Source organism: Diadema antillarum, unplaced genomic scaffold, assembly GCF_040938485.1.
Source record: "Diadema antillarum isolate AM-2024a unplaced genomic scaffold, OU_Dant_1.0 seq00000720_RagTag, whole genome shotgun sequence".
Lineage (NCBI taxonomy): Eukaryota > Metazoa > Echinodermata > Echinoidea > Diadematoida > Diadematidae > Diadema > Diadema antillarum.
Window position 1 is genome coordinate 1,837,644 of NW_027271624.1, and position 11,586 is coordinate 1,849,229.

Genomic DNA, 11,586 nt, shown 5'->3' on the forward strand with positions numbered 1-11,586 from the left:
AAGAAGTTTTGACACAATGTGGCGGAACCAAGATTGGGGGTATGCTTTTTTTCCTCTCTTTTTATTTTTTTTTTTTTTTACATCTCGACTCAAAGTTACTTAAGTTTAATTTCACTACTTCATTTATTTTTTCGTCATCATCTTACCTTTTGCTTCACTTGTAATCAAACTGACTGTGTTGTACCGCTATAACAGGTAATGTGAATAGAGTAAGGAACAATTTCCGCGAAAACCCATCCAGTATAACTATACGTAACCCCATCAGTTCTGTATACGCACGATTAGTGCATGTATGAAATAGACTATGTGCGCATCTATTTACCTTGTATCATTATCATATATGCGATCAGTATCATATCAATAGCTATACTTTGATCAATCTTTCTGTGAGGTGACATATTAATTGGGCAATAAATTTTGGGAGATTAAAGTTTATGGTTCTGTCTTAAATTGTCATATATGTATATATATATATATATATATATATATATATAAACATTACTCGCACTGATTTCGTGCAAATCTCGTAACATTGAATCCTTCTCCAAATCAGAATACCCGAATGATTCAGGGGCCCTTGTCATAAAGATTAATCTTGTAGGATTGATGCAATTCAACAAAATACATTTATGCTCGATCTGCTAAAAACTTGTGCTTCAAATCAAGTGTATAAGTATATATCGTTTCGTTATGAAATAGACTTACGATTAATCGTAACCTTTAATGAAGCGGGCCTCAGACCTGCTGATTTAATGAGTTGAAGGATGATAATTATTTCTCTCTCTCTCTCTCTCTCTCTCTCTCTCTCTCTATATATATATATATATATATATATATATATATATATATATACTCAACCAAAAAAGTAAGTTTCCCTCTAGCATTTTTGGATATATCTCAAAAAAGTATTTTACCGATTTTCATATTTCAAACGGGAATGGAGATGGAATTTTATTACTCATAACATGAATTGCATGTTATTGCCACCAGATATCATTACTGGTGTGAAAAATGCATTTTATGTCAAAATGCATGGAAAAAATTGCTCTTTAGCCTTATTGATTATGGACATATCTTGCCTAACAGATGTCACCCTTGGTCGGCCACTTCTTAGCAGATCTTTGACCTCTCCAGTTTCCTGAAACTTTGCTCTAAGTTTCCTTAAGCCATTGGGCGAGACGTCTAGTCTCCTGGCCACCTCCTTAACCGGACCCCAGCTTCAAGAAAAGCTGTAGCTCTCCCTCTTTCAAAAATTTGCAGACGCGGCATGATGCAAAATGGCCATAAGCAAATTAACGTGATCAACCCAAATTGGAATTAAAAAGCACATGGCTTCGACCAACATTTTCATATTGAAAAGGCCTATTGTTTAAAAAGTATGAATAACATCTGTTTAATAGGGAAGCACATTGTACCGGAAGAAATTCCTGAGAATTACATAACAATTTAAAAAAGATCATTTGCTAACTTGCATAGGAAATGTACACAATACGCTTCATATAACTGCGAAGTGCAACTTTTTTGTCCATGCATTTTGACATAAAATGCATTTTTTTCACACCAATAATGATATCTGGTGGCAATAATATGCCATTCATGTTATGAGTAGTAAAATTGCCTATCCATTCCCGTTTGAATTATGAAAATCGGTAAAATACTTTTTGAGATATATCCAAAAATGCTAGGGGGAACTTACTTTTTTGGTTGAGTATATATACATAAATATATATATATATATATATATATATATATATATATACGGTACGTATAAGATCGGGGAATTCAAGGGTTAATGTGAACTTCTAGTTCAAGGGCGCACTTAACTGCTGTCGATAATGATTGCGGTTACAGGAATTTTTGGCATTTTCCTCTGTGAACCACTTTGATTTTTATACCTTTAGTGTGCTCTATCGCTTGTATTTCCTTAAAACTTACCACAAAGGCGGAAAAGAGCAAATTATGGTGTAATCTTATCATCGCGGTTCGGAAGTCGGTAAATTCTGAATTCGAGCAGCTTTGAAAATTACTTTCACTTCGATGTTTCAGTTGCTACGTTGTTGTATATACGCTCTTTGGTTTTGTATTTCGCAAAACTTTCTCCTCATCCGAGGTATTCACTGAGTCAACGGAACAGATTACTTCACAGAAAAAAATGATTTCCTATGTGCGTTGCAAATGCACCTTTATTAATAAATTACATGGCTGACATTGACATTCTTTTTGAATAATTCATTGAAGGTAAAAAAAAAGAAAAAAAATCTTTTTATGTCAATCAATATTCAACTGTTACGCTCTCCCTGCAAATGTAATGTAAATGTAATGTAATGTTTCAGAACGCTTCTGTATTTAGGTTCTTAAGATAATGACTAGCTTTAGAACGGTAATGTCTACATAAAATGGCGAATGAAGAAGACTGAAAACATAACTACATAATGTAGTGTATTACCAATTAAGACTATGAACACGGCATGAAATAAAGTTTAAGTTTCACAGGAACGTGTACCAGTCATATCAAACTAAAAAATCCATCGAAACCAGTTTCCGTTATAGACGAAGTTTGTGAAAAAAAGAATAATGAAAAATCTTGCACTGTAGTGCTTTATTCTTTATCTTTCAGCACTTGAATTGAAAGTAGGCAAAATGTTAAGTATAGTTATAAAGTCATATTCTGACATCTCTTTTGGAATTTGCTTATGCTCTGAGTTACTTTATTTTGAATTGTAACAGGCAACATAGAGTTGACTTCTCGAATACGTATGATGTGAAAACACTTGAAATACGATTTTTCAATATGTGTTTGTCTTTACGACTTTCCATATGTCTTTCTCTATACGGCAGCTATTACGAACAGTTTTAATCAAATAAAAGATAGTCTACCACTTCCATTTTGCATTATCATTACATTTTTACTTCACTTTATTTCCACCATGTCGTAAATCTCTTCAAACTTTTGTTAAGGTCTGAACTGCATTACATTTACAACCCTTCTCTAGCCCATGCTTACAATGCAATTCTAACTGTTGGTAGATTTAGTTGCATCACTCAGCAGCGCTTGGCTGGTGCATGAGAACTCCATGTCCATGTAAGCACACATAGATGGAGCTGTGCTACATTTATACAGTTACCAGGTTTTGCCATAAGCGGTTTCTGACGTACTGCCACTGATCTCTAACATAAAGATCCGTGCATGCTATCAACAAGTGTTATTGCTATTACAAGTACGATAAGCCCATCATAATATCATACAGGTTATCAAATTCTTTCTATTAAAAACGTGCGACGCTGCTCAGGTTTTCGACGTTAACTCGTACTGTATACCCTATATAGCTATACGTGATGAGGCATAGCATAGGAGAAAAAAATGCATTCGTTCTTGCATAAGAAAGTTCGATGATATGATTAAATCATAGGTTTCGATTCCATCACATTTTCAATGATTTACACAGGTATAATCTCACATCTATCTATGAGTCTACGGCAAAGTAGATTTATTCCTCGGTATAGTCCCTCTGATACAATACAGATGGAGAGACTCACAACTCACGCACCGAAATGATCCCACTTCATTCATTCACCGCAAAGAGCAACCCTGCAACGATTTTTAAGTTACCTTTAGAACATAGGTAACGTATTCATTCTCCATAATAATTCCACACCTTTGGATTTTGGGACAGTTTTACAAGCTCTATTATTATAGGCCTCATCATATTTCGGTAACTTCTTTGCGACATCTTCATAATTATCATGATTCGACCATGAACATTTGTGTTCAGTATGTTGTGGGTTTTTTTTGCGATCACAAGACATGGTTGTATACATTAAATTTGTATTCTCTCTTGTATTACTTTCAATGACTTTCTTATTTCTTTAAGAAAAATGGAAACATAACATTAAATTGAACTAAAACTGAAAAGAACTGAACAGGAGATTGAGAGAACATTTATGAATACCTGACTAGATATCAAAGGAGTGTCGCCAGGATGTTTGTTATGACATTCGTTATTTTTTTTTCTTTTACTAGTCATTCTTGTTTCCTAATTTCAAGGCTCCAAAGGAATTCGAAAATTGTTGGGAAATGTTGTTAATAAACAAATAACACATTTTGAAATATGATAGGTAACAGCAACTCTATTTCGAATTATTGTTAGATTATTAAATCTACATTTGTTTTATATTTTCATGTCGAGTGATTGTAATTACTTTCCAATCATTAAATGCCTAAACCTACTACAAAGATTCCAAACACATTTGACGGACCGAGCACCCCCTACCATCCCCAGCCTCTGAATGAAATAATAAAGTGAATATATTCTAGATTCTTTTCGTGGGTTTTAACTCTCTTTCAAGGTTTGGTTTTTAAGTCAACTCCTGCAACCCATCAAACAGTCCGTATAGTGGAAAGGGTAATTTCTGTATATATATTTTTAAAGCACAATATCAACATGTTACCATTAATGTCTTTTATCGTATATGATTATGCATTTTCTTTTCTTTCATTTTCTTTTCTGTAATAAAAACGTTGAAACAACCAATAATGAAATTGAAACTAAATGAAACTTTACAATCAATCATGATAAAAGTTACTCATGTTAATATTAAAGTGCAAAATGCCATTAAAACCAACCGACGTTTGCTGTTAAGAGTAAACAGAGAAATTTCAATATATTAAAGTCACGGTTGACGCAGAATCGCATTGGGACGTACATATTGAATGATTTTGTACCAAAATTAGTAAAATGGTTACTTATATTTGTCGGCTATATTGTAAATATTCAAGAATTGAAGTTGATGCATAATTAATTTTGTTAAATCACTTACTTAAATACGGTCATACAATGTGGCGATCCGCAAACAGTTTCCCTCTTTCAGACTATAAAAAATGGATCCTTGAAACAATTTCAAACATTAAACTCTAATCTTATACTTATTCGTACGCAGAGCTGCATCTGTATCTGATGATTTACCTGAACTTGCGTTTCACTTGCGTTTTTGGTCATCTTAAACAGTACCACCCTTATTTTTTGTTTGTTTTTTGTTTTTTGCCTTTTTAACCAAGCTTTCAAGACTATGACAAAAAAAAATCAAAAGGTGTGATAATTATTTCTCATGTTTTACATTTTACCCTGCTTTCCTCTTCATTCGCAATCTATTTCATCCATGCTTTCTAAATCAGTTTCTGTATTGTTTACTGTGAAACATCTTATGTTTCATGTATTTGTAATGTTTTTTTTTAAATTACCCATAGACAGTCAACAAACCATCTCGGGAAGTAAATGTAATGTGTAACTCCAGTACAAGGAAATGACATGGATAGTCTATATAGAGGAATGTATATATTCTGACTGTTTGGGAAAATGGTCTTGTAAATCATTTTCAATTGCGGGTTTCATGGAACACCAGACCTATCAAGTAAATGCTTTATCGTCTTTCCTGTGATGGGTTGTATGTGGCACTTTACTATAGAACATAATATTATACTACATGTGTTTATTCTAACTTCTTTTCTTTCTTTCTTTTTTGTCAAATAAGGAAACACACAGACTTCGACAGTAAGTTTAGATGCATTTCTCCAGAACAAGGAAAAAAATGGCATCAATAGCCTATTCTGTATATAGTACATGTGGACAATGTGTGATTACATTTTCACAAAATTGGCAAAATATTAAAACAATATATGTTTGTCACAAATGTGTTGAATGTTCACCTTCCTTGACCTAGGTTTAATTGGATGACTGAGAGAGCGTGTCTTTGGGGATTTTAGGACTTTTACTTGACTTCGACCCTTTCATAAGTTTATGCATTGAGTAATTTTCAAGGTACGAAGAAAAAGTGCAATTTCTGTATTGAATAGTAAATTGCTACCATTTTCATCTGGCCTTTGACCCTAAGATTCAAAAGAGAATCACTGTCAGGCAGAACATGCATAAATATATACTAAGATTCAAGATAACTTGAGCCACTTCCGAGATATGGAGGAAGAGGTAAACTTCAGCACTTTCACTTGATTTTGGACCTTTTGACCTTTGACCTTTTTGCCCCCCCCCCCCAAAAAAAAAAAAAAAAATCCCAGAGAATCTCTATTGGGTTATACATGCATATACCAAGTTATTGAAAAAATAATCCTGCAAGCATTGCATTTATAATGAGGGAAATAATAACATTTTTAAGAGTTGCCCTTGACTTTTAACCCCTTATCTTTGACCCCATGAACCCAAAATTCACTAGATAATCACTGCCAGTCAGTACAGGCATATGTTCTATGAAGATACCTTGAACCATTTGCAAGATATGGAGAAAAAAGTAAAATTCTAACATTTTACTCGACCTTTTGACCTTTGACCTGATGACCCCAAACTTTCACAAGAGAATCTTAATTGGGTAATATGTATACACTAAGTTTCAGGAAAATATCTTCAGGCATTGCATAGATAATATATGGGGGGAATAGTGAAATTTTGAGCATCTGACCATGACCTTTTGACCTTTGACCTTGAGCATGTGCACCCAAAAGTTGATTGGCACAACTTTACCACCTTATACACACACATGCCAAGTTCCATTGTAATACCTCAAAAGGTTTTTTAGTTACGCTGTCCACAAAATTCATTACGAACGGACGGAAAGACGGACGGACGGAAGGACACGGACAACCCGAAAACATAATGCCTACGGCACCACTTCGTGGCGGAGGCATAAAAATACATGTATAGAACGTTTCGCGGTGATGTCGCAATGTTCGTTGCTTTTGCTTGTGGCAATCAGAGCATATGACACGTTATGAGCATGTGTGGTAGCGTGGCCGAGCGGTCTAAGGCGTCGGTTTTAGGCACCGATCATTTCGATGGCGTGGGTTCGAATCCCATCGCTGCCAACAAATTTTGTTTTTCTACTTCAACTTATTACGTCGCATCTTCAAATTGCATGAGTATGATATGTTTTTTTTTTCTCCTCTCGACGATATTCATCAGTCCATTACGTGATTTCCAGAGATATCAGTGAAAAAGTGATGAAACATTGGCCAAAAAACAAGAAGATACCAAACGCTCCTGAAGCAACAAATGAATTTGATTACTGTGTACGCACACTTGAATAATGAAAGCAGTCTGGTCGCTTGGGAATTTGATTACTGTGTAGGCACACTTGAATAATGAAAGCTGTCTGGTCGCTTGGGAATAGTAACAATGTTTTGCCTCATTCTCTCTCTCTCTCTCTCTCTCTCTCTCTCTAATTATATGTATATATATATATATATATATATATATATATATATATGTTTATATATATTTATTCATTCATTTATCTATCTATTTATTCATTTATTCATTTATCTATTTATCTATTTATTTACTTATTTAGACGTGAGACAGTAAGGTATTCCACGGGAGACGTAGCTTCTTCTTCCTATTTCCTTTATTTTGTGTTTATATTTGCACACGCCATGACAGAGAGGTTTGTGGTTTTGTTATTTCACATGCATGTATGTCTTGTTATAAATATCACTGGCAGAGGCACATTATTATTTTCTCATTTTGTTTGCATAGATCCTGATGAAGGCCGAAACGTCCGGAAGCTCGAACACAAAATAAAGGAAATATGAAGAAGAAGCTACGTCTCCTGTGGAATACTAAACTGTCTTACGCCAATAATAATGTCTCCACGACTGTATTATATGTGTAAAGATGTGATAGTTGATTGCAACTACAGTGCTTACCTATGTGTTTGTGTATACACACATCATTGCATTAAATTTGGGGTAGATCGTGTGCCCACGATGTCAAAAAATAAACAAAAAATAAAAACACGAACGGGTAGATAATGCGACTCGATTCTTAACAAGATTTGCACAATGCGCAAATACACTGGCACGAGGTCAAAGTCCAGATAATGTCTTTGGAATATACGAAACCAACCAGGGGGCAATCTCATTAGATACTTAGTCAGTAATTTTCACTGACAAATTGCTCTCTGCCAATCAGATGTTTAAAGACTGTTTAAAGACTTTTAAAGATACTGAAATCAAGGATTTCGATATCTCTAAAGAGTTGTCAGCCACTACGAAGTTTAATGAGACATTGCCCTAATACTGTTTACTGTCACTCCCACTGTTTCCCCACCGGCATTCGAGGACGTCTGGTGAGAGAGGGAATGATGTATCTTCAGCAGCTTTGGCCAAGGATTCCGACCAGGCGTTCATGGAGTCACGTGACCCTGTCCTGTCTCATCAAGAAGTTCATCACGAAAAAGAAAAAAAATACACTGATGTTTATGACTACATTCATACATTCAAGGAGGCTCAAGAGATTGGAGTTACGACTGTCGTTATTTCCCATTAATCCATGTTCGATGCCGCCACTCAAAAATATTGTGCCAAACTGGATCTGCCTCACAGAAAGGAAGACAATAATGAGTCATGCCTCATTGCATAATGACAACCCACTCTACGAGGATTTTTCTTTATGATGGTGATTACTTTCCGCCATCCCTATTCATAAAGATGAGCGATACAGTCATAATGCTAAAGACAGGGGGATGCTCGACTCAAAATTGGGCAAATATTGCTAAAATAACAAACACAGTGAGACAGAAAAACAATCACAACAACAATCAAAATTACTCAACTGGACATGTCCTGGCACTAATCTTACACATTGACGTATAAAGAGTTCTACTCAAGATTTTTTTTTTTTTTACCATGTCAGTTTTAATTGCTGATATTAAACGGAAAAGTGATGAGATCCGCTGTTCTTGAGGATTAAGTTTTACACATTTTCACAACGTACAGGTCTGATTTACACTTTTGCAGATATTTCTGGAAGGGATTGACTCATTGAGAACATTTCATTACATTTAATGAATAAACAAGTGAAATATACCCGATATCACGTTAGAGTTCAAAATGAATCTTCAGATTGCTCAGAAATGATAGCGGCGTCATGCCTCGATCATCAAAGGCACAAACTTAATTATGCACCTGTGGAATTCTTTCGTGCATCACTAGCAAACCAAAATTTGTTTGAATAGTTATAACCAGTTTGAACTCGACCAGCTCATGAACCTCCTAGCTTGACAAAATGTTGTGTTTTCCTATTAGCGCTAGCAGTCATAACAGAACACACCCAAATTTGTGCAAAAAAAGTGTAAATTTAAACAAATTTCCACAATTAATCTGCCTCTTGGTTTTCGTAAGGGTGGTCGGCAAAAATTTCCGTTTTTCCAGTATTCTATGGCGTGAGAAGCAGAATAAGTTTTAGGAAAGTTTGTCTCGAACTTCTAATGGAATATTCTTTGCGTTCCCTTACCTGCCAGACTGTATAACCATTTTATTTCGATGGTTGACGTGTCGAATACTTTAATCATACAGTTGGTGGTGAATAAAGTCTAATCGGTACAACATTGCAACAAAATAATATGATGTACCTCTCCAATATAGTATAAGCGTTTGTCAAACACCACAACGCAACTGTTACTTTCAGGTTCAATTTCCATTTTAGAAATACACACCTTGTACTGCAGCTTTAGTTTAGCTATGGTCGCATGTGTAAAGATTGATATGAATTATTTGAACGCAAACATTACAAACGAAAACCAAACTTGTCTGCTGCTTCTGATACACTGGATTCAATACTTAAACGACGGAGTGCACGGTAGCGTGGCCGAGCGGTCTAAGGCGCTGGTTTAAGGCACCAGTCATTTCGATGGCGTGGGTTCGAATCCCACCGCTGCCAAAGTTTACTCTTTTCTTTTTCCATTTTGTTTATTTGCAATCACCAAGTACAATTACTAATGCCGGCAATTTCATTAAGGGATTAGTCCACCGAATAAATAGTACTTTAAAAAAATCTAGAACGTCAGAAAAGTAGGACTATGTGTTTGTAAGCAAGTGCAAAAATAAAGCAATTTAAAAAAAAGAAAGTATATACCTTGGTATAGCTGAATAAAAACAATACATGTAAAAAGCAGATTCAGTACTAGATGAAACAATAACAGTCGAGTCTTTGGGTGTGCAGAAACAGACTGGAACAACTCCCAGATTTTTGTGTAAAACATACTACCGTTTATTAGTCAAGATACAGAGCATATCAAATGTACTGCAAAGGAAAAAATATACAGAAAACATAACAATTGCGACTGAAATTACTGCAATGCAAATTGAACATTTACATACACAAAGTGCTAGAAAATATTTTCGCCTAAAAATGTCGCAGGCAACTCTTAGATTGAGTGATATCTACAGCAATGTTTAGACTGTGCAATAGTCTTCTGATGGCTAATACTATATATGCTCGGGAAGATTGACGCTGATTCATTCCAGGCGTTTTGTAACTCTCGATTTTTCTTACCTCAATCATACCCGACATTTTTACATTTCATTTTTGTCCTCCAGTGGTAAGACGACTGAAGATGCCTTGACATTTTATGAATGTCAAAGAACTCGTCCTATGAGGTTATGAATCGTATAAGTATAGGTATCTATTTACTTTATAACTACGTCTATTTAAAATTTCAATCTATTTGTCATTGAATTGTTATATTTGTGTTTATGAATTTAGAGAAAATGCAGAAAGCAAACATTCGAATAAACATCTGATAACATGGGCGTCACCGGGGGGGGGGGTGCGCTGGGTGCGTTTGGGTGCGAACGCACCCCCCTTCAGAACCTTAAAAAAAAAAACAACAAACAAACAAAACAAAAAACAAAAAAAAAAACGCTTCAGTCTGCGAGCGACCTCAACGCCGGACGCTAAATAATTGTTCTTTTTTATGTCTTATTTTTTTTTTATCACCAGGAGGAAAGAAAACAAACAACAAAACAAAACAATAACAAAACAAAAACTAAAACTAAAAACAAAAACAATCGCACCCCGGCTCTGGCAGCACTGATGCTATACCATACAGTGTTTACTATCTATCGACCGTACTGTATACGTATAAGGTATATTTCATTTGTTGTGCAACGGATTATCAATTCAGAAAATGCAAAAGCTCCATCGCATGGGAGGGAGATAACCCGCCCACACCCTCCCTCGTTATAGGTCTCCAATCAGTGGCGTAACTGGAGGGGGGGCACGTGCCCCCCCCCCCCTCCCCAATCCGCTGGGGGAAAAAATATCAAAATGGTAATTCAAGAGTTAGTAAACTGCTTTTGAAATTGACATGAAAGGGTAAGCAAGAAATTTTTTTTTCTCTAAGATTTCTTTCAACCATAATTAAAGAGCCATCAATAATTGTGTGAAACATTGTTCAAAAAGCCCGGAGCCGACAAAAGATTGTGATTCCTCGTGATTCCTGGTTGGCATTCTGAATGATAAGCAGGATGGAGCAGTGTACTCAGAACATCCCAACGGCAAAGAGTCGCTGCAATGTTGCGCAATGTGATGTAGAATATACACCTTTGTACCTCACACTTCGTTATATCAAAGCTAGATCACTGAGTGTTGCTTTACAAACTATAGTCTATATTAAAATGCCTTGCATTACCAATAATAAGACTTGACCTGGGCTATTTCCGAACTTTTCCGTGTATAAAACACACACACACACAAACACAAACAATTAGGGGATGCTCTTAAGTGCAGATTTTGGACA

The 11,586-nt window shown here is 35.4% G+C and overlaps 2 non-coding genes across 2 annotated transcripts; both read left to right on the forward strand.

Moving 5' to 3' along the window:
• Positions 1–6,789: 6,789 nt before the first annotated feature.
• Trnal-uag (transfer RNA leucine (anticodon UAG)) lies at positions 6,790–6,871 on the forward strand. Its single transcript has one exon. It is a non-coding gene; the product is annotated as a tRNA-Leu (tRNA).
• A 2,772-nt stretch (positions 6,872–9,643) lies between these two features.
• Positions 9,644–9,725, forward strand: Trnal-aag (transfer RNA leucine (anticodon AAG)). The gene has a single exon. It is a non-coding gene; the product is annotated as a tRNA-Leu (tRNA).
• Positions 9,726–11,586: the final 1,861 nt, after the last annotated feature.